At 42.8% G+C, this 22537-nt stretch overlaps 1 protein-coding gene across 3 annotated transcripts in view; it reads left to right on the top strand.

The window, feature by feature from the left end:
• Positions 1-22537, top strand: part of KALRN (kalirin RhoGEF kinase) — a 721333-nt gene that overhangs the window by 234904 nt on the left and 463892 nt on the right. The gene's annotated exons all lie outside the window — the stretch shown is intronic.

The following is a 22537-nucleotide window of genomic DNA, read 5'->3' as shown; positions in this document are numbered from 1 at the left end:
TCCTTAACTTATATTGCTGCACTGTGGTAAGTTCTTTGCATGCGTTAACTTAATTCTCACAGCACTTGGAGATGGATATTATTATTCCCATTTTACATATGAGGAAACTAGGCTTAGAAAAGTTAAGCAACTTATCAGTGGACACATGCCCAGAAATTTGGAACCAGAATCTGAGCTTTTATCCACTGACACGATGAGGAGGCCAGAGCAAAGGAGCTGGTAGTAATGGAGTGCAGGGGACGGTGGGAAGGTAGACTCTGAAGGATGGACTAAGGACTGGATTATAAGAGGATAATGAAGGAAGCTGATAAGGAGATGAGGGATCAGACAGATGTAATGATGGTGGGCAGTGGCCACCTGTGCATCAAACCTGCTTTCTCTATCTCAACATTCTAAGTGTGAAGGCTGATGCAGGTGGGAAGTGCAAGAGGCAGTTGCCTCAAATCTGGGCTTTTGCTGGCCAAAGCAGCAATGGGGACTGCAGATATGCAAGATAGTGGAGGTGCTGTGGGAATCCTGGACTTCCTCCCTCAAGCATATGAGCTCAGTTTCGTAAGAGTCAACACTGCTCATTTATGTTTATCTGAGGATGATAGTCAAGTATGCTTTAGTGACCAAATTACACCAAGAGATGTGGTGAAAAAACAGAAGCACTTAAGACCATGGAAACTATTTAAAGAGATGAGTAAAAGGCTGTCAGTACCAGGGACACTGAATTCAAAACCTGGATTGGTGGTAGTGGTGGAGTCTCTATTATATTCCAGGGATGGTCGTCCTCTTCAGTTCCTTCAGTCTGGGTGTTTCTTTCCCTCAGACACCTGCCTGGTTCTATTATCTGCACAGCTCTCACATCAGAAGCATAATTCTGGCATTAGTTAGCCATCAGCTGATCCACATTTTGAAGTTGGTTCACTTCCTTGAACCATGCCACTGCTGACCAGACAGGTGTATGCCAGCACAGTTTTGATGGGGCTGAGGGGCTAGAGGGGCTCCTGGAAATCCTATGAAAAGCAACTGTGTGGAGGGTTCAGGGAAAGCCAGCTGTAACGTTTCAAATGCAGAGCTAGGCATTTGTGATTCTCTGGAGAACAATAACCTAGACAATCAAAGGCGGAAACCATGTAGTCATGAAGTAACTGCGAGAAGCAGCCCTGGTAATTCCAGGAACCAGCAAATGACTTAGGTGATAAATCAAGGCCCAGCATTGTACAAACGGATTCTGGATGGAGAACGGTTATTGTTTCTCCTTCACACACATCTTCAATGTGACCCTTAGGAGGGAGAGGAAATGTGGGAATGGATCTGTGGGCTGGTAGAGAAGGAAAGACAGGGCTTGAGAAGAAATACCGACCCTTGGAAATTAAGCAGGGGACTTCACCCCAGAAAAAATGAACCCCAGAATTCCCTCTAGGAGGAGAGCTGTGCGTTCTTGCTGACAAACTTCCATGAACCTCTTAACAAACACAATGGTGATGAAGATTACATGACAACACATGTACAACACATCTAGCTCTGGACTTGGCCTACAGAATGGTCCTTGGCAAATGGCAGTTTCTTTCCCTTGCTTTGCTTGAAACTCGGGGCCTTGTTTTGTCACTCGTTCCTCATTGTCCCTAGTACTGCTTCATCAAAGTCAGGGTTAGTGTGATGGTTAAGGTTAGGATTACAGTCAGTAAGGTCATTGACACCTAGCAGACTCGTAACAAGTACTGAATTAATGAATATTTGAGGGGAGACCCCCCAAAACTGAATTTATTTATAAAAAATTGTGTATTCTTACATGTTTAAACTTCAGCCACTTTCAAAGTACTCTCCATTTGATATAACACACCTATTGAATTTTCCATTGTTCAAAACAGTTTTTGTGCTCATCAATTTTGATGCTTTTTAGTGCTTCTGCCATTTTTTGTTTCAACTCTTCCACATTGGCAAAATGTTTCCTTTTGAGGATTTTTTTCATCCAGAGAAACAAGAGTCTTATGGGGCAAGATCGGGTGAATGGGAGGGGTGGGGCACCATGGTCTTCCTGTTTTTGGTCAAAAACTGCTGAACACTTAGCGTGGTGTGGGCAGGCATGCTCGTAAATAACTCATCACAAATTGGGCAAAGGCATTGAAAGAGTCTTCAAAAAAATTTACTGAAGCCTAGTGCAGCCTCTCACAACAACTCCAGCTGGTACATTCATACAGATGGGTTACTAGGTCATTTAGGTAGTGGGGAACTCTGTGCTACAAGGGGTCCACCTTTCCAGAAGAGAATTCTGGGTTTTTTGGGGGTGGGTCCCCCATGCTATATGCCTAATGATGTGATAAAGTTTGTATTTCTTTTAGTAATTAGAAAAGTATTTCTTTATTATGGAAAATAAGTACAGGAGAACATGAAGTTTTAGAATGCTTGTAACTGTATCATCTAGAAACAGTTACAGTATATTGACATATTTCTTTCATCTTTTTTCCTTACTCATTATTTTATTGAAAACCTCTAAAAAGGTAGGAAGTGATTCTTACCAACAGTTAAGTCTTGCTCAACAGTTAAATTAATCACTATGACCTCTGTCAAGCCAAATACATTAATGAGGAGCTAGCCCTATTTATTTGAAGGCAGTTTGATATCTGGGATTCTGAATTTTTTTTAATGCTAAAATTTAAAAGTGTTGAATGTCTTTCTCTTTCCAATGCAATATATAGTATATCTGAGTTGTGGAAACATTAAATAATACACCCACAGCGTTTAATCACATGTATACACATATAATTACTTTCATTATTGAACATTTATTCTGTATTCTTGTATTATTTTTAAAAATTCTTACAGCAGTTCTGTGAGGCAGGTATTGCTGTAAGTCCCATTTTCAAAAAAGGAGAACAAGATTCGGAGAGAATATAAATTTTCCCAAAGCAAGTAGAAACTGGTGAAGCCACGATTTGACCTGAGGTTCTCTGACACCAAGCCTCATTTGTTGAATCACTACTCTCTCAATGACACAGAGGCAACTTTGTTCGCATTCTGATGTCCTTGTTATCCTTGATATCTTTAAAACTTATTTAAAATAAAATTTTATTTTGTATTCTACCTTTTTCCTAGCATTGGAAACATTTCTTTTGCAAGTCAGTGAAAGCTCTTTATATCTCTTTAATTGCTACATAATTGTTATTTATTCTCATATTAATGGACTTTTAAGGTCTTTCCAATTTCTTGTATTATAAGTAACATCTGAAGGAGCATCTTTAAGTATGAATATTTGTGTGGTCTGGTTTTGAAAATCAGTTTGTGGTTCTGAGTTCTTTCTTTCTTTCCTTTTCCCTTTTTTGATAAATCAGGAAAGTGACCATATTTCTCAGGTCAAGATGTCTTTGAATTTAACCATATCACTATTCTGAATGAACTTCTTAAAGTTGGATTCTTAAAGACACATGACTCACCCTCTTTTCCATGCCTAAGTGTGTTTCAATTTAATTTTCAACACTCAAGTAATATTTTTAAAACATTTGTAGTGTGGACAATCTCATACCATCTATATGTGTTGAAAACAGATGACCAGATCATCCTAGGAAGCAAAAGTCTGAACATATTTGATGATTGGCATGGGGATCTGTTCTGCAAATTAAAATAGCAGTTTTACTTTGTAAATTGGTTTTAGCTAATTATGAAATGATTTTGCATTCTTCAAGTACTTGCTAGGTGATCCTTGTAGGATACTGGGTGAGGATCAGAAAGCAAAAACAAATCCATATATAAGTTTGTCTCCCATCACATAGTTTGTTACAGTACATGATAGTTCCCTGTAGACTTGTCTTTATATATATAAAATTGATTATACTGTTACAATTGTCCCATTTTTTCTCCCCTTTATTTTCCTCCACCCTGCACCCCCCTTCCCACCAGCATCTCCCCTTTCCCTTAGTTGATGTCGATCAGTCTTTGATGATAAAAGTCCTTTGGATTCTCCATTTCCTATACTACTCTTAACCTCCCCCTGTCTATTTTGCACCTACTATTTATGCTTCTTATTCGTTGTACCTTTTCCCACATTCTCCCTCCTCCCCCTCCCCTCTGGTCTCCATTGATTCTGTTCCTGTTCTAGTTGCTTGCTTAGTTGGTTTTTGTTTGTTTTTAGCTTCAATTGTTCATAGTTCTTTGCTGTCATTTTACTGTTCATAGTTTTTGATCTTTATCTTTTTTGTAGATAAGTCCCTGTAACATTTCATATAATATGGGCTTGGTGATGATGAACTCCTTTAACTTGACCTTATCTGGGAAGCACTTTATCTGCCCTTCCATTCTAAATGATAGCTTTGCTAGATAGAGTAATCTTAGATGTAGGTCCTTGCCTCTTATGACTTTGAATGCTTCTTGCCAGCCCCTTCTTGTCTGCAAGGTTTCTTTTGAGAGATCAGCTGATAGTCTTATAGGAACTCCTTTGTAGGTAACTGTCTCCTTTTCTCTTGCTGCTTTTAAGATTCTCTCCTTATCTTTAATGTTGGGTGACTTAATTATGAGGTGCCTTGGTATGTGCTTCCTTGGGTCCAACTTCTGTTGGACTCTCTGAGCTTCTTGCACTTCCTGGAAATCTATTTCCTTGGCCAGATTGGGGAAGTTCTCCATTATTTTTTCAAATAAATTTTCAATTTCTTGTTCTTCCTTTTCTCTTTCTGACACCCCTATGATTTGGACATTGGAATGTATAAAGTTGTCCCAGAGATTCCTAAGCCCCTCCTCATTTCTTTTTTTTTTTTTTGAATTCTTGTTGCTTCATTCTGTTCTGGTTAAATGTTTATCTCTTCTGCTCCAATTTGTTGATTTGAGTCCTGGTTTCCTTCCCTTTTCTCGTGGTTCCTTGTATATTTTTCTTTATTTCAGTTTGCATCACCTTCACTTTTTCCTCCATTTTGCAACCATACTCAACCATTTCTGTGAGCATCCTGATTACCAATGTTTTGAACTGTGCATCTGATAGGTTCATCGCTTAATTCTGTTTTTGGAGCTTTGATCTGTTCTTTCATTTGGGCCCTATTTCTTTGTCTTGGAGCTCCTGTTACATTGGAAGGGGCAGAGCCTTATGTATTCACCAGGGTGGGGCAGCCCAGGTCCATGCATTGTGGCACTTTATGTAGTGGAGGGGTCCAAGAGGGAACAATGCTGCTTGCTCAGCTCTTGGCCAGCTTTTAGTCAATTCCCCCGCTACCCACAAGCAAATTAGGCCTTTCTGGTTCTGATTCCTGGGTGGGTGGGTTTGTTTGTGTATGTTCTAGGACCCTGTGGGTCTCTCCAATGGACTCTCATGTGAGGCTGGGTGTTTCTCCTGCTACTGCATCCCCCACAGATTTTTACAGCCAGAGGCTTTGGGCTTTCTTTTCCCATACTGCAACCCTGGATTGCATGGTCTGTTTTGCTCTCCAGCTCTTTCTCCTGGTTTATCCACAAACAAGGGTGGGACTGCCCAGTCCTCTAGCTGCCACCTTGCTGCACGTCCTCTCTGCCTTGGCTTCCTGTCTCCACCCCTCCTAGTGGTCTGGATGAATGTTTCTTCTTTAACTCCTTGGTGTTGGACTTCCATACAGTTCAATTTTCTGGCAGTTCTTGTTATATTTTGTTTTTAAATTTATTGTTGTCCTTCTTTTGGTTGTGTGAGGAGGCAAAGCGTATCTACCTATGCCTCCATCTTGGCTGGAAGTCCTGTAGACTTAACTGTATCTTCTACTACATCAGGAATTTTGGGAAGCCGTGAATATACGAGGTCTGTCCAGAAGGTATCCAGCCATGTAACATGAAAAATAGAGACATTTATTGAAGAAGATACCAAATACAAGAAACATTGTACATAGGACATTGATGCCCCTGTCCCCTTCAAAGTAGACACCTTGGGACCTCCTAGAGTTCCAGTCGTCATCAGCTGCCCCATCGTATTTTCCTGAATCTAATCAATGGTCTGAAATCTCTTCCCTTTCAAAGGTGATTTAAGTTTTCAGAAATGCCAGAAGTCACAGAGTGCCAAATCTGGGCTGTAGGGGGGCTGAGTCACCTGATGATTTGCTGTTTTGCCAAAAAACTCTTCATAAGACATGATATATGAGCGGAGCACATTGTCATGATGTAGCTGCCAATCACCAGTTGCCCATAGCTGCAGGCTTCTGAATCATCCGAATAGTTTCTGTGGAGAATGTTCAAGCTTAATGCAAAATTTGAGGCAGATTCATTGTTCTACTCGCTTAGTCATTGTGAATGAAACAGCCACAGGGTACACATGCTCACTCAATGGTGTCTACCACCCCCACTGACTAGTACAGGGAAGTTGTAGTTGTTCACGCATGCGCATCCCAGTCCACTCTGCTTGGCTGCCATGTTACATTGATGGTGCACAAACCATTCTTCTTATATGAACAATGGCTGGACTTTTATGGGCAGACCTTGTACATCTGAGACACTAGTATCCCCAGGGCCTTGCAATAATATTTGGCATTTGGCATTTGGTGGGCATTCAGAAAATTGTATTAAAAGGAGCCAAACAAGTGTGAAAATTAGCCATAGATAGTCAAATATTTGGAAAATGACACTACTCTTTTGGAATTATTGTAGACTGGAAGACGTTTGAACCCATTTTCCAAATATCATAAGGGAGGACTTTTTAGAACAACAAGTGGGAAATGGCTCTTACTGAGGTGACTCCTGAGGTCAGAATCACAACCTTTGACTGATAAGGCTAAAATGAGTTTAGTCACACTTTTTAGGTCACTCTATTCTGTACACAAATACTAGGTGCACTCTGGGAGGGTGCATTTCAGTCTGATTTGGGGGAAATCATCACCTTGAAAAAATGAAAGCCATCTACTTCTCATCAGCTGTAAGGCAATTGTGCAAATCCATGCAGAATAGGTCATGAAATCCTTCACCTGCTAGGAGGGGAAAGTCTGGCAACCTCTTGCTACCCTGATAGAATCACTCTGCTGTGACTGTGAAGTTGTTGGCCTTTCTTCACTTTCCCCACTTTGCTCTTTATCTCTGCGCTCATGGCAGGGATGAGTTTCAGAATCCAAGCTTGGTATAGAGGGTATGGTAGAAGAATATTAGATAGAAAAGCTGCCCTTATGAAGCTATGTCTGGATAAATGATTCCTTTCGTCCGCAGTTCACAAGGTAGATCCCAGGAAGTGGCTTGAGAAAATAAACCCAGATCCGTGGTTCTGTGAATGGCACTACCCAATGCCAGAAGTGGCAAGCCCGCTCATGAGAAACACGTCTTAGTGGGCACCATTTTCTCTAGAGTCCAGTACAGTACTGGGTGCATTCAGTGAAGAGCTTAGAACTAAGTACTGGCACTAAAACCCCAAAGTTCCAGAACCTTCATCTCAGGCAGTGCTGTCAGGTGAAGGCTTTTGAAAGGCCACGTGGGATTATCAGAGGAGAGGTTAATCCTTATTGCTCTCAGGTCATCTCTCCTTAGGTCTTCTTATGATTCATAACATACCTGGCTCCTGAGGACATGTCAAAGAGGGTGTGGCGCCTGTCCCCAGGCCTCCTGGCTCTTGCTCGGGAGATTAGCATACTCTTTTTAGTATTAATAATTGACTTATATAGCACCTTTTACAAGCCTGCAAGTGCACTCCACAGTTGGCCCTTGTGTGGACACATGCATTACTTTGCTTCAGCCTCAGATGATAAGCTGCCACCTCATGGGGTGGGAGGTCATGGTGGGCACCAGTTACCTCAGTGGCCTCTGGAGCTTTTTAAAAACAGAATTGGATCATATTCTTTATTTAATTTTGCTTCTTATTTTATTCCACTTTGCATTATACTTTAAGAATATTTTCTTAACATTAAACACTTTTTATGCATAATAGTGTATCTTGATATGTACCATATTTTAATAAGATGTCTAAATTATTTCCAAAACTTCATTGCTATAAATAACTCTCAGTAAACATCTTTGTGTATAAACCTTTATCTACATTTTAGATGGTTTCTTTCGGATAGATTTGTGGCAATCATGGACATTTTTTTTAACACTGGTGATACACATTGCCAAATTGTTTTCCGAATTTCCCAATTAATTTTTTCAGTGTGTCTTTACATTTCTCCAAATTTAAGTTTACTTGCTCATCATTGCCAATACCCTACTGTACAAGCAGTGCTGTTATGATCATCAAGAAACCTTGACTAAGGACCCCTATGTACTGCACCTAAACCTGATTCTGGATTTGAAAAGAGAAATTGGTCATAAGACCTGCCCTTTGATGTCTGCCAGGTTAGGATTCTTTTTACTTTCCCTAACTAACTGGCCTCTAAATGGGGACCATACATTGAAGTTTGGATATAACGTGAAATCTAGAAAGACTTAATTGTTTTTTACCTTGTGGAATTTTTAATTTTGCCTCTAGGTGTGTTTCAGCTTCTGGCTTGGTCCAAGGTTGTTTTAACCTCCTCTGTGCTCACCTGAACTGAGGTCCTTATCTGCCTCCACCAAGAAAGTTAGGTGTCCTTGGAGTTTGTCTTCTGGGCAGCAATGCTGAATGAGCCTCTAAAGCTTAAGTGTAGTCATTTTAATTTCTTGAAGTCTGTGGCTCTCCAATGGCAAGTTTATTAGGAAGCTGATGTTTCTGCTTCCACTTAGATCAGGTAAACTTTAGCATGTCAGGTGAAATAATTGTCAGTACATTCAAGTTTTTTCTGGAATTCATGCTAGGGTGATTTAAACTTAGTTCAGATTCATTTTTGCTGGGATGTTGGAAATAAGGTATGATGCCTTATTGAATATAGATGCCAGAGAGACAGCCAATGATGAGGAAAGAATGAAGTGTTTTTCACGTGGTGGGTTCCAGACTTGGGGCTGTTACTCCCTTCCCCATTATATGATCATTTTCAGTATGTTTTATATTTCTGTGTTCACCTGTTATTGGTTATGTCTTCTCAGGTGTCCTTCACTGGTGTTTGTAGGTTTTTAGCACGTATTAGATACTGACATTTTATGTTATGACACTGATTTTGTAGAGAGACTGCCTTTATTATACATACTCCTGGCAAGTTAGGTATGCTGCCACCAAGTGGTGGAGTGCCTTAGCTCAGCTGCCCAAGAAGACAGATTTTTGTCAGAAACTTCAAATGGTCATGGTCTGTTCTTTCCTCATTAGACCTTGGATTTTCCAGGCTTTACTTTTTAAAATTTTACTGAAACACTGAAACTTAAGTAACCACTAAGCAACAATTATTTTTTCTAAACCACAAAATTGGTTTAATATCATCTTTCTCTGAGAATTGTAGTAAATATCCAATAAAATAACATTTGTGAAAATAGCTTGGGTATGTAATAATTTCCAGTTGAGACTGGAAATTTTATAATGATGCTATTTTGGGGGAAAAACAAATGCCTAAATCAAGTCTAAACTTTCTTTTATAAAATCATCTATTTTTTTTTTTTTTTTTTTTAGTTAAATTGTTTCTGTTGGTTTGTCTTCAGTCTTGGTAGATTTGAAGTCACAGTGCTTCAAGAATACTTATCTCTTGGAATATCTACTATCTCCTTCACTATTATCACTAGCCACAAACATTGAAAATAAAAGTCTTTGTCTTTTCAAACCTTCCCTTCCAGATAGTCTTCTTTCTTTGAACATGGAAGGACATGAAATGCGTTACTACCAGGACTTTTTGTTGCTGAGGGTATAACCTTGGTGAATACACTCACTTGTTGCTGATCACTTCTGTGCCAGTTTGCCACTGTAGCTTTGACTAAAAGAACATCCTCCCAGCCCCCATCTGTTCCACTCCATCTCACGTCTTCTTAGATAAAAAGACTTCTTAAGAATGTCCTTCTTAAAAGTCTAGCATCAGCTAAGTAGAACAAAACAATTTGAAGAAAATTTGGAAAAGACTTTTGAATCTAGAAAATCATTGTAGAGCAGTGATGGGCCCAGTCTCTCCTACAAATTCTGATTGCCTACAAGGCTCTTTCCTGGATAGCTAGTGAATTTCTTGAGGGCAGAAATTCTGATGAGATGCGGGTATTTTTTCACGGTGAGTTTGCAGAGAAGCACCTTGCAGCCTGGATGAATTCAACGAGATGGGGAGCTCCCCAAGGGGGAAAGGCAGTGTCTAACCCCAGGACCCCTGGGGGCCAATGCCAGGCTTTTTCCAGACATGAAGTCACTAAGACCAGACCCAGGTCTCCTTCCCGATGTCCTTTGTCCTCTGTAAGGTGCTCTCCCTACAGGGAGTGCCCATCCCGGATGGGGGGACTGGCTGTGCGGCAGAGAACTTGGAAGAGCATACCATGGAGCCAGGAGTGGACTCTGTGTCACTGAGGAGGAGGAGCGTTACCGTTTCTAAATTGAGTGGGTATAGCAGCCAGCCCCATGTCTCCCAGAATGCAGACAGGAGCACTTTGTCAGAGCTGTGGTGACTCAGCTAGGACAAATGTTTTTCTGGATAATTTACTGACGTAATCCAAGAATGTGTCCTAATGGCCCTGCTCCAATTTTCCTTTTCTCTCAGAGCCTCCCTCTCCCCGACCACCCCCCACCCCCCATTCTAGGTCAGGAGAGGACCAACCTGGGTTTTGAGAGCAACCCAAAAACCCTAAAACTGATGTGTTTTTCTCCCTCTCATCTCTCAGACTGTTTTGTGCTGTCCTGAGCTGGAATTTCATGTTCCCATCACTAGTAATTCATGTGCCAGATTTTGCACAACAACTCCTCTTGACCTGATTCCTGAGGCTAGGTCAGAACCTTGTGCTGCGATGTACTCCACTCTTATTTCCTGCCGAGGAAGAGAATGTGTTCTCATCTCTAGACCATAGGCTGTTTTCCTTTACAGGATGCTCAGGCTTCAAACTCATTTGCTGAAGAGAAACTCCCTCTTTTGGATGTAGAGGAGGGGAAGAACCTCTCCCCACCCTCCCCCAGGCCTGATCATGATGGAGCAGTCCATTAGGATGCCTGCAAATGAGTTCAGATTTAATTCTGTGCATACACAGAGCACTTGTGTAGTTCTTAGATTGCACCAAATTAGAATGATCAAGTGATCCTCCATTTTTTGCAGGCTGCCCATGAACTTGCAGGCTAATGAGGAGGATCCCTTACAGCCCTGTCTGTTTAGTTTCAAGTTACAAACATGTCCCCTCCCTCGAGTGTCCTCTGTCAGGCTCTCCATGACCTCTTTTGCTGCTCTCAGGTTTGCACTAGTGCTTGAGCCATCACATGATTTTTTCCTCCATGTAAATCACTGGTACCTCGTCAGTGCCCATGGCCATGACAACCCTGCCACGTATCAGAAGGAAGGAAGGCTGGCTCCAGGGGAAGGGCCTCTTACCCTGTGTGAAGCAGAGCTCCTGCATTGGCAGAGCCCAGGGGGTGTGCCTCAAGGGTGACTGTGGGTTTGTTGGCCATGTTTCTGTGTTCCTGTGCAAAGAGCATTGGGCTTTCAGGAAAGCAACTGTTACTTCAGGGTAAGGAGGAAGAGGGGTGGGATGAAGGTTTGCTCAAGTGAATTTTAACCAGAGACTATTTCCTGGAGGAAGCACCTGGTTTTTTAAATGAGGATTCCACCTCTCCTGATAGGAAACAGGAGTCCAGCTGGAGAGTAGGGGGTCCTGTGAAAGGGTGGGGAGAGGTTGAGGTGCGGTGAGAGGAGGAGAAAAGTGATGATCACAGCAACAGTGGTTGGAGCGGGCAAAGAAGAGTAACCCCTCTACCTCCAGGCCAGCTGCAGCTCCAGGCCAAGCAGGGGGCAGCACTCGGCCACACCATTGCAGCCTCCCTTGGGTCAGCAGCCCTCTCTTCTCCGTGGTCCATTTTGGAAAAGCCCCTGCCTCCTGTAGTTGTGGTGACTGAGGCATTGTGGTTAGACATATCTTCAGGATATGGACTCAGTCTTTGGTTTGCTGCTCACAGATATATCAGCAGTGATTATAACGACTTTTTTTAAAGTGAAAAGATGACTTATTTTCCACCCAGCCTAACTGGGGTGGGGCGGGGAACGAAGGAGGGACGAAGGGGCTGTGGAAAAGGCCAGAGGAGCGTGGCCCTGGAAGTTTGTCTGGGAGAGCAAAGGAAGGGCTATGTGGGGAGGTTGTGGTTTCGGTTTCTAGTTTGTTCTCTCTTTCCTTCTGCTGCTTTGGTTTCTATTTCATTTCTGCTTCATGTTCTGAATGTCCCAGAAGGAAGGATGAACAGTTCTGTGAAGGAGGGTGGGAAATAAGGCAGGAAGCTGCTGTCCAGAAATGGATGTGTCAATTTCCATCCTATCTTCCCTGAACCCGCCCCTCTGCCACCTTCCCTCTCTGGCCAGCCAGCCCCAGACTTCTAGGAGCAATGGTCTGGTTCTTCGCCAGGAGTTTTCCAAGCTCTCTTTCTCTCACCTTAGAGTAGCTCCTTCCAAATGCCCTGCCCCAGGCCAGTCTGATTTAGAAAGTGGGTCTCTTCCTTTGGTGAATGGCAGTTGTGTTTGAGAACTTCTGAGACTGTAAGATAACCTGGCTGATTAACAAATACACCAGGGTTTATGCAGTTTACCCAGGCTGGCCCCTCTGAGACAGCCATCTTTGGAAGGCTGCATACTTTCTCCTTGCTTGTCATCCATACCATTTCTGGAACTCATTTTGGGAACCTCCTCAACTGTCCAGTGGCCTTGATTTAGAATAAAGCTTCACCTTTGGCCTTTGCCCCAGTCCTGGCATCACCAGGGAGTGGTGCAGAGGCAAAAGGTGTGTTGTTAAACGGGTGGAACAGACACAAATTCTTTGAAATAATCATGACCTGGGAAAGTGGACAGAGAAGTCTTCCTGTAAAAACAAAACAGAACAAAAGCAATGAACAAACGGACAAACAAAATACCTCTGGATGGATGAACATGGATCCTGAGGAGACTTTGATGGTAGCCGAATCACATAGTAAGAGAAAGCCAGCTAATGGTGGACGGTGCTGAGAGATGTACAGTCTGGGGAGCCTGCCACCTCTCTGAGCTCCTCTCTCCTGCCTTTTACATCCAGCCATCTAGGAGCCCTCGCATTGTGAAGGATGATTTTGAGAACTGTCTGTGTCAGCAGATACTCATTCAGGACAGAGCGTTCCTTAGAGTGGCTCATTTCTCTATAAGAGATGCTTACAGAGAAATGCTCCCTCCTACTTCTGATTATACCAATTAGAAAGGCTAAAGTGGGTGCCAAAGTGTCTGTAACACTTCTTTAACACCTGCTGGTTTCTGGTTGTTTAAGGAAGTGGGTGTGGTGTAGTGTGGGGTATTCAGCAGAGAGCTGTTATTAGAATAGCAATAAAGGAGCAGAAAACAGATTAGCACAGATCAGAGTGATGGGCCAACAGTGGAAACAAAATCTAGATCCTATAGTTGGAGACTCTCCACCGCCTGAGAATGGGTCCAACACAAATGGATCAAGGGAATCATTTTCTCCTCAGAACTCCAAGACCTTTCTTTCTCCTTAAATTGTGAACAGAGAATTTGGCTTCTGAATGTATTTCAGGAAGACAGGGGTACAGCATAGTTCTGGGGAAAAGCATGAAGTGAGTGTTCTGTTCTGCTCTGTGAACTGTCTCCAGGTATTAAAGGCTGTCACTGCCTCCTGGGTAAAACTTCAGTCATCTCTCCAAATCCCCCTGCATTGATAGTCCTGCTTGCACGTGCAGGGCCAGTGCTATGTGATGCCCTCATTAAACAGGAAGTCCTTCCCTTACCTGTCCTTCTGCTCTGTCACCTACTCCTCAGTTGAACCCTCTACCCCAGTGTTTAATTCGTCACCTTGCCTGGGCAACTTACTGGAAGGTCTGATTTGAAGGTTACTTCTGCTTCATTACAACTCAAGCACTGGCCATTCCTGCCCCACCCCACCCCCTGCCACTATGATTCTGACACCCTGCATGGCTGATACCACATACTCCACAACTAACAGCACTGAACAACTGCCCCCAGCAGTCCACACTAAGCAAACTTGCCTCCTCACCTGGTCTGCTGGGATGTTGCTCACTACAGATCTCTACTCCCCAACCTGCCATCATGATGGAGCAATGTTATACCTATTTTTTTTCCAACAGCTGTTTCAAGTGAGGATCTTCCAGATATTCATAGATGCAGGGTAAATTTCCAGTGGCACCATCGGAGCGGGGGCAGATGGGTTCAGGCCAGAGCACAGTGGAAACCAGAAGCAGGATTGTCCTCATTCCTGAGGAAGAGGTTTTGGTACTTAATGCAGGATACACTGGGCTTCCAAACCAGATTACTTGATGTGTAGGAGGATTTTTCTTCCTCTCAGTTTCAAAATTCTTGTGGCTTAATAGAAAACCCAAAGCAGAGACATTGACACCTGGATATCTGGCCCAAATGGCCAAAACATCCAGCCAACTGTGTGACCCTGAGCAAGTCATTTCTTTTCCTCTGGAACTTGCTGCCCTCAGCAGTAAAATGAGGGATTACCAAGAGTAAGCACTAAAGTTTCTTCAAGTTCAAGCATTCTGTGTCTCTCTGAGTCAGGGCAGCATGACAGGTAGTGGAATAAAACAGATCAGATTCAAATACTGATTTTACCTCTTCCTGGTGGCTATAAGCAAGTTACGCAACCTCTTTGAGCCCTAGTTTCCTTACTATAGGGTGTGATAATAATAGCAGCTACTTGTGAGTTTCACATGTGGAGTAAATAAGATATTGCATATAAAACACTTAGCAAAAATAGATTCACATGTGCTCAATAAAATTAGATTTTGTCATAATATATGTGTATGTCATGTTTTTATCAAAAACAGATGCTCTCAGTTTCAGTAGTTTGACTCTCATTTTATATTTCTCTCCAGCGTGAGTTTTTCAGCTCCTCAAGATGTAGAGCTCCAGCTCAGATCTGGCTGCTGGACTCCTGCTTCCTTACTGAACTTCACCCTCTTGGCTTCCTCCCTGAGGAAGCCGAGATGGAAGAGAAGCCAGCGCACAGGCTCTTTTCTACCTCAAGGCCTTTGCACAAGCTTTCCCCTCTGCCTGCATTATTCTTTTTTGTTCCCTTAGCTAGCTCCTTCTCATAGTTTTTATCTCTGCTTAAATTGTCAGCTCCTCACAGCAGCCTGTTCTGATGATCTGATAAGTCCTTAAGACAACACAATTTGCTTTTGTTCCATTTATCTAGCTACTGTCTTATAGCCATCTCTCCCACTAGAATATAACCTTCCCTTTTCTGTCTTGTTCACATTTCTATCCCTAGTACCTAGCAGTGGGCCAGGCACAAAGTAATTACTCAGTAAATATTTGTTGAATGAATGAATTAATGGGTAATATGGTATATTTATATGGCACAATATTATTTGTGCAGCACCTTCATAACTAGGTTCTCATTTTTAAGTCATATAAACCTCTATAAGGAATACAAAAATTCATCAGCCAGAGCCTGGTTGTAATCACCCACATGGACAACTGCCATGCAGAAGAAGCCCAAGGTGATGACAGTGCATGGGAAGAGCCCTTATCTCATTGGGGAGTGAACAGGATGGAGAGGGAAACTATCAGTAGGAGAAGGCTTCTTGGAGGAAGAAGCCTGTGAGTTGATCTTTGAAATGTGACAAGTGATCTTGGCAAAAATGGGTTCGGGGTGTAAAAGCATAAAGGTGTAGAGGGATGAGAGGGCCAACTCTAAGACAAAATTGAAACTAATAAAAAATTAAAAGAGGTGTGGACAATATGTTGTGTGTTTTAGTGAGGGGAGAACACTCTGACTGGAGACCAGGGAAGACCCTGGGGAGAAGGTCACAGTTATATCCAACCCTTTGGACAGACAATAGTGGGAGGTATCCTGAGTGATTCACTGATGTGGCTGGTTGGAATCTCCAGGGACAGTCTGAGCTTCACTTGGTCAGGGACCTGGGGAGGAACTGAAAGAGTAGGTATTGGAATGAAGTAGCATTTAGCTCCCTGAGGCCAGGCCTATAACCCAGGTTGAAGTCCTGGCCTGGTGTTGTCACTGGTTGGTGCTCTGTGCTGCTGTCCAGGCCCTAGAGCTCCACTTGGCTTGAGGCTTGAGGCACTGGCATCTTAATCCTTACTCACTAAACTAATTGGGAATTCTAATGTGTGAAACAGGGATGGGGCAATAATATCAGCTAAAACAGGAGGCAAATTCAAAGGCCAAGAAGCAAACCAGTCGTGTGAATGTGTGAGAGGTTGAAAGAATGGAGAGTTTAAACCTCCTCCAAAGACACTTGAAAGCATTGCAAACCACAACCATGTCTAATGAAACTACTTTGGGTTTGACAGTCAGCTGCTAAATTGTGATCTCCGCTAGGCATGAGGGGCCACCAGGAGTACAGAGGGTCAGTGGTGACACCTATTCATTGGTCTCTCACCACCCACTGTGGAGGCCCCAAACCTGGACCAATCAGACCTGAGGCAGCCCTCAGAGAGTCCCCAGCTCAGTGGAAGCATCAGATGTGGGTTGGACCACAAGGCACCCAGAGAGACATCATGACTTATCCAGAGGTTTTTGATGAGGCTGCCAAGTCAGGTGTTTGATAAGAAGCATAAACTCCACAGTAATTTCCTAGCAAATCAGAAGTAGTGAGGGAAGCCTAGGAAAGCAGCTCTCCAGCAGGCATCTGGCTGAGCACAGACCGTTGTGACTGGGAGGGCAGCCACCAGGCCTGAAGGGAAAAAGCCTCCTGAGGCCAAGAGAAGAGGAGCTCCTTTGCAAAAAGAACAAGAGAAATGCACTGTAAGGTTCGAAACCCTCCCAAGCCTGTGTTTTCAATAAATGACTCCATTAGAGAGAGCATAAGGCTGTGGGGAAAGAAATTTAACATCTTTGACAGGCTCTTGTAAAGCACAGCTGTTGGTTCTCCTTGCAAATGTTTTTCTGACTATATTTTGTTGTTCTGTCTGATGTGTTTGTGTTACCTGCTATTTATTAATGTTTATTCTAATCTGATTTAGACAGAGTGAGTCTTCATCATTAAACGCTCACAAACCACACGTTAGAGGGTCTAGGTGTTGTCCTTGGATCGCCTGAGGAGACTCCTGGGCCTCATCGCAGACTGATTTTCATTAGAATATCTGAAAGGGAATCCTCAAATCATCATTTTAAATGTGTCCTACATGAGAAGTGAAAGTCACTAAAATTTTAAAAACATTGGCATAAAGTCATGACAATTCTTTTTTGAGACAGCACAGGCCCTCTGAGTGCAAACAGCCCCACTGACATGTCATGAACAAAAAAGCAAATGGTCTAGAACTGAGTACAAGAAATATATGATCAATCATCCCGTCATTCAGTATGTTTACTTTCTGGGCTGAGAGCCCCAGAGGGTCTATGAAACAGTTCACAGCTTATTTTGAAGGGACTGGAATTTATCACAAAGGATGAGAAGGGAGCAGGGGACCCAGGTCTCAAGCCCCAGATGGGAAATAGTGGGGCAGGGCAACGGATCAGTGACAGCCTTCTCCCTCTAAAGGAGGGGGCAGGAGATGGGAAGAAGGGTCACTCACTCTCCTTTACTCTTCTCAGTGGATTTAAAGGCCTTCTCCAAGCTTCCCTTTTTTATGTTCCCATTCTCACAATACACAATGCAAACATTTAGCTCCTGAAAATTTGATTTAGGCTAATAAACATCTTTAAAAAGGTAAATATTCTAAAGCGACGAGGGCTACCTATTATTTATATTCCAGTGTAAATTGCTTTGCTCAAACTGCCCTGCGTGTGAGTGCACCGAGTGAGAAAAGATTTCTGGTGGCTTGGGAAAGAGGCAGGCTGGGGAGCCCCTGTGAGACTTGGGGTCACCAAAGAATAGTGGGCAGACCTTGGTCACTTCTGGAGTCAGGGAGACAGGGCCAGGGGATGGGAGTGCACCAAAAACCCTCTGACGACACTTCCTCCAGTCATCCCAGAGATCAACGAGGAGGACTGCTTCCCGGCTCCCACCCAGTGCCTGCTCCAGCGCCCCACTGAAACCGCCCTGATCAATGGGACCAAGGCCTCTTAGTCACTAAATGTAGTAATAGTTCTGATCTCAGTTAATGACCTACCTCTCTGTAGTATTTGACACCTGTTCCTCCTTGAAGCCCCCTCCTCCCTGATTTCTTTAACTGTGCTCCGCTCCTGGTTTTGTCTAACGACTCTGCATTCCCCCCACCACCCTCTGGCTCATCTATTTTCTTCTCCCATATCCTAAACATTGATGTTCCATCAATGTTCTGTTCTTGACTCAGAAGATCATTCTCTTCATCTTACTCGTTTTCAAAGGGTGATCTCTCCCTCCTCTGTATACATCTACTACTACCATTCATGGGGTTTATTTATTTGGTAAATGATACTGAACACCTACTAGGTGCTAGGCACAGTATGACTCTCAGGTCAAGATTTACAACCCAGATTTCTTTTTAGATCTCCAAATGGTACATCAAATTGCCTTCAGAATTTCATATATGTATGAAATGTTATTTATATTTACATTATTACTCATAATACAATAATGAAAATAACTGTCGTAGGCTGTGATTTTTGAGACAGGGCTTCAGGTGCAAATGACTTAGTAAGGGAATGAGTCTTCAGGAAAAGCTTGTAAAGTAGTAGGGAGCTGGAGGAACAGGGTAGGAAAAGGGAAGCACCGGGCAAGGAGGTGATCTCAGTCTAGTCAGAGACTAACTGGGAGAATGGAGAGGCTCTGGAGCTTAAATCACACATCAGAGTTACTCTGCACTAAGGTGAAGATTCCGGGCTTTGGCGCTGCTATATCAGAGAGGCACTGTCCTCCCTGGGGTGCATTATAACCTCCGGTTCCTCTTGGAAAAATGGAACCCATCAGCCAATGGCAAGTATCCAAAGATGGTCGCAGGTGTTAGCTGATAGCTGCAACACTGTTGGATCTGAGGGCTGGGCACAGTGGTCCATGGAGGAGCCCTGGGTGGGACACCAACAGGATCTCCTCTAGCTGCTAAGACTTAGTCTAGACTATGTATCTGGCACCATCATAAGTGCTTTATGTGTATTAACAAACTTAACCTTTAAAATAACCCTATAATGTAGTTACTGTTACATTTTACAGTGCAGGAACTGAGGCATAGAGTTTAAAAGTGACTTGCTTAAGTTTTCTCAATAAGTCAATAATGGAGCTAGGTTTAGACCAAGGAAGGGTGGTTCTAGATTCCATACCTTTAACTGCTACCTTGAATACCTCAGTGTATTTTGAGTTTTAGCATGTACCAGGCACTGTGTTAGCCACTGGGAATTCAGCAGTGAATGAACACAAAAATCCCTGCCCACATTGAGTTTATTTTCTAGTGAGGAAAGATGGACAATAAATAAATAAATAAATAAAAACACATGATCCGGATGGTAATAAATGCTAAGAAAAAAATAAATCAGGGAAGGGAAGTGGGTAGTGCTGTGTAACAGCTGTAGCTTCACTTACGAAGCATTTTAACAAAGATCCAAAGGAGGTGGCTATTGCCACTCCCTCTGGCTGACCCCAGTATACTCTCCCTCTGCACAGCTAGGAGTAATCTATCCAAATCACCTGATCGTGTTCCTTCCCTGAATGGCACCCTTCAGTGGTTCCCATTGTTCTCAGGACAAATCCAGCACTCTTGCCATCCTGACATGACACCTGCTTCCATTTCTGCCTCTTCTCTGGTGTTCAGGGCAAAGGTACAAATGGAAACCCCCATACCCTGTGTCTAAATATTGAAAATTAATATATCAAGCTAACAAACTGTTAAGTAAAACACGTTCTATCCTTCTACCTTGACAAATGTATCTTCACTGTGGCAGAGGGGAGCAACTTCTTATTTAGACCTGTTGGACTCCTCTGAGTTCCATGCCAGAGCTTAGCAGCACAAGGAGACCAGTGCCCAGGCCATGCTCTACCTCCTTTCTCTACCCACTGCTGCCCATCTCTGTCTTCCACTTCCAGGGTGGGGGGACCTCATGCATGCACATGCACTCCCCAGCTCACATACCTATGTTCTAGCCATACCTTTGCAAATAGTGGCCCTTTGCCATTCTGGTGCTCATACTGGTAGTGTTACTTGCCTTAGAGGACTAAACCTGGGGAACAGGTACACATGGGCCCAGGGAGTAGGCTAAGGGCCCTTTGGGTAGAGAATTTTGGGGTTTCAGGTACTAGAAGCTTGGTCTACAAGAGAGGTCAAGGTACAGCACAGACTCTATCTGGGCAAGTCTCCTTGGCCCCAGGGAGGGATGGGAGTGGGAGGGTCTACAAGAAGAGGGTTAGAGCCCAGAATAGGGCTGTCTATGTATCACTGTCATCAGTCTCTTCCTTACCGACGTGTGTAAATCAAAGGGAATTGCTTGAACTTTCTCAATATGCCATGCTCCTTTGCATTTATGATTCTGTAATTTTGCAGACTGCAGAATAGGGGTCATTCACTTGGACTCTTTGCCATGATTTCTCTTATCTCCTATGAGCTCCCTAACCTAATCCCCTCATTGCTGACTTTTAATGCCCATTACCAATGACCAAGATACCGCTCATAGTGGCAATGGTGGTGGGATGTAAAATCATAGAGTGACCTGAGTGTGGGCTTTCGAGTGAACAGTCCCGGTTTTGATTATTTGCCTAGCCTCCTGCTAGTTATGTGGCCTTCAGCAAATTCTGTGCCTCAATTTCACTATCTCTTACATGGAGATTACAATACTATGTTTATAAGGTATTGGGAGGATAAAAAGAAATACCACATGTCAAGTGCTAGCTACAGTCCCTGGCATAGAATAAGCACATGTAAGAAGTTCTTTTCCCTCCTCCAGCTATGCTGCTTATTTGAAACCAAATGCACAAAGCACCTTGAGAGATTAGGCTGTTTCACAGAAAGATGCCATTCAGATTAGCTCCCAGCCCCCGGGCTTCTTTCCCCATCCCCTGTGTTAGTAAGAACTTACTAGAGAATATTAGTACCCGATTTCTAATGTACTTGTGTACTGACCACCACATTTAGATGGTGGGATAGTCCAACTCCAGCTCTTGGTAGCAACACTGACTATTTGTTGCTAGGGATGGAGATTTCTCATGTTAGCACAATCATGGTAACAGGGATAGAGCCTGAGAAGCAGGTACACAAGGAAGTTGGTCATATCAAAGGAAAGGTAAAACCTACAGTTACCTTGCAGTGCCTGACTTAAGTGGGCATGCAACAATTATGAGTCAGGCTGAACAAAACTAAGCTCAAAGAGAAAAGCCATTAAATCCCAGTAGAAAAGTGGATAAAAGAACTGCTTAGGTAAGTCACAGAAGAAATACTCCTGGGCCAATAAACTACAACTAATAATCAGCGAAATACAAATTTAAATGTAATGCACTATTTTGCCTAGAAAATGGACAAAGATTTCAGTGCTGATGAGAATACAATAAGTTGATATGTCCTGCAAAGCAGTAATGAGAACTGTTGAATAATTTATGGTGTACATATAAGATGGGTGGACTATGTGTCATTAAATGTAACAGTTTCAAAGAAATTTTAGACATGAGAGAAAACTCTGTGTTACAGTGAGAAGTAGAACACCGTATGGTATGAAAATTACATGCACAAAAAATATTGGAAGGAAATAGGACAGAGTATCATAAATACCTACCATTAGCACATCTTTCATGGATCTTTTGAACTTTTCTATAATTAGCAGGTGTCTCTTTTATAATGTGAAAGAAATTCCATAATTTAAGAAAATGAGCCCTCAGTGGATTGAACACGGGCCTGTGAACCAAAAGGTTGCCAGTTCAATTCCGATTCAGGGCACATGCCTGGCTTGTGGGCCAGGTCCCCAGTGGGGGGCACGTGACAGGCAACCACACATTGATGTTTCTCTTCCTCTCCCCCTCCCTTCCCCTGTCTCTCTAAAAATAAATAAATAAAAAGAAAAAAAGAACAAAAAAAATGACACATTGCTTTCATACAATAGGTCAGACAAAAATTATTTATGGATGACTCTGGCCACTTGATGACTCAGATTTGGGAGAAACAAAGATTCAGCCTTCTTCCTACGCTGAATCTAGTCCTTTGTTTCAACAAGAAGAAATGGAAAGAGTTTTTGCCTGCGCAGTTTCCCTGTCTATCTGGGAGTCCTGCATCAGCTGCCTTATGCTTGAGACAATCACGCAATCGCAGGAACTGTGGTCTCCTCACCAGGCTGTGACATTTTCCTCACTGTTGAGATCTGAGAATGAAGCCTGGAAAGAGATTTTATTTCCATTTGTGGCTTAATCCTTCCAACTGTGGCCTTCCCTCCGGTAGCTGTAAGAGATTGTTATGTGGTGGTGCACATCTGTGGGCCATGTAGCAGGCACAATGGTTTAGGCAAGTATAATCTGGGGAATGGGAAATTAGTGAAAGATCCTAAGAAAATACTGCACTGGTGTTTATATAAAAATGTGAATTAACCACAGTATATTTTGAGTTATAAAATAAATGAATATGTTAAATAAGCCAAGAAGAAGAGAAGGCCCCCTAACTACCAAAACAAACTTTCTTCCAAACTGAGATGCTGTAACTATTTTGACCTTCATTTTTTTCTTTTGAATCTTATGAGTTACAGTTAAAGTCAAAGTGTTTGAATAAACTTT

This window comes from Pteronotus mesoamericanus, unplaced genomic scaffold, assembly GCF_021234165.1.
Source record: "Pteronotus mesoamericanus isolate MK-2021 breed Mesoamerican mustached bat unplaced genomic scaffold, CSHL_Meso_final contig_27, whole genome shotgun sequence".
NCBI lineage: Eukaryota > Metazoa > Chordata > Mammalia > Chiroptera > Mormoopidae > Pteronotus > Pteronotus mesoamericanus.
Note: the sequence above shows the minus strand (reverse complement) of the source record. Positions and strands in the feature narration are given on the sequence as shown.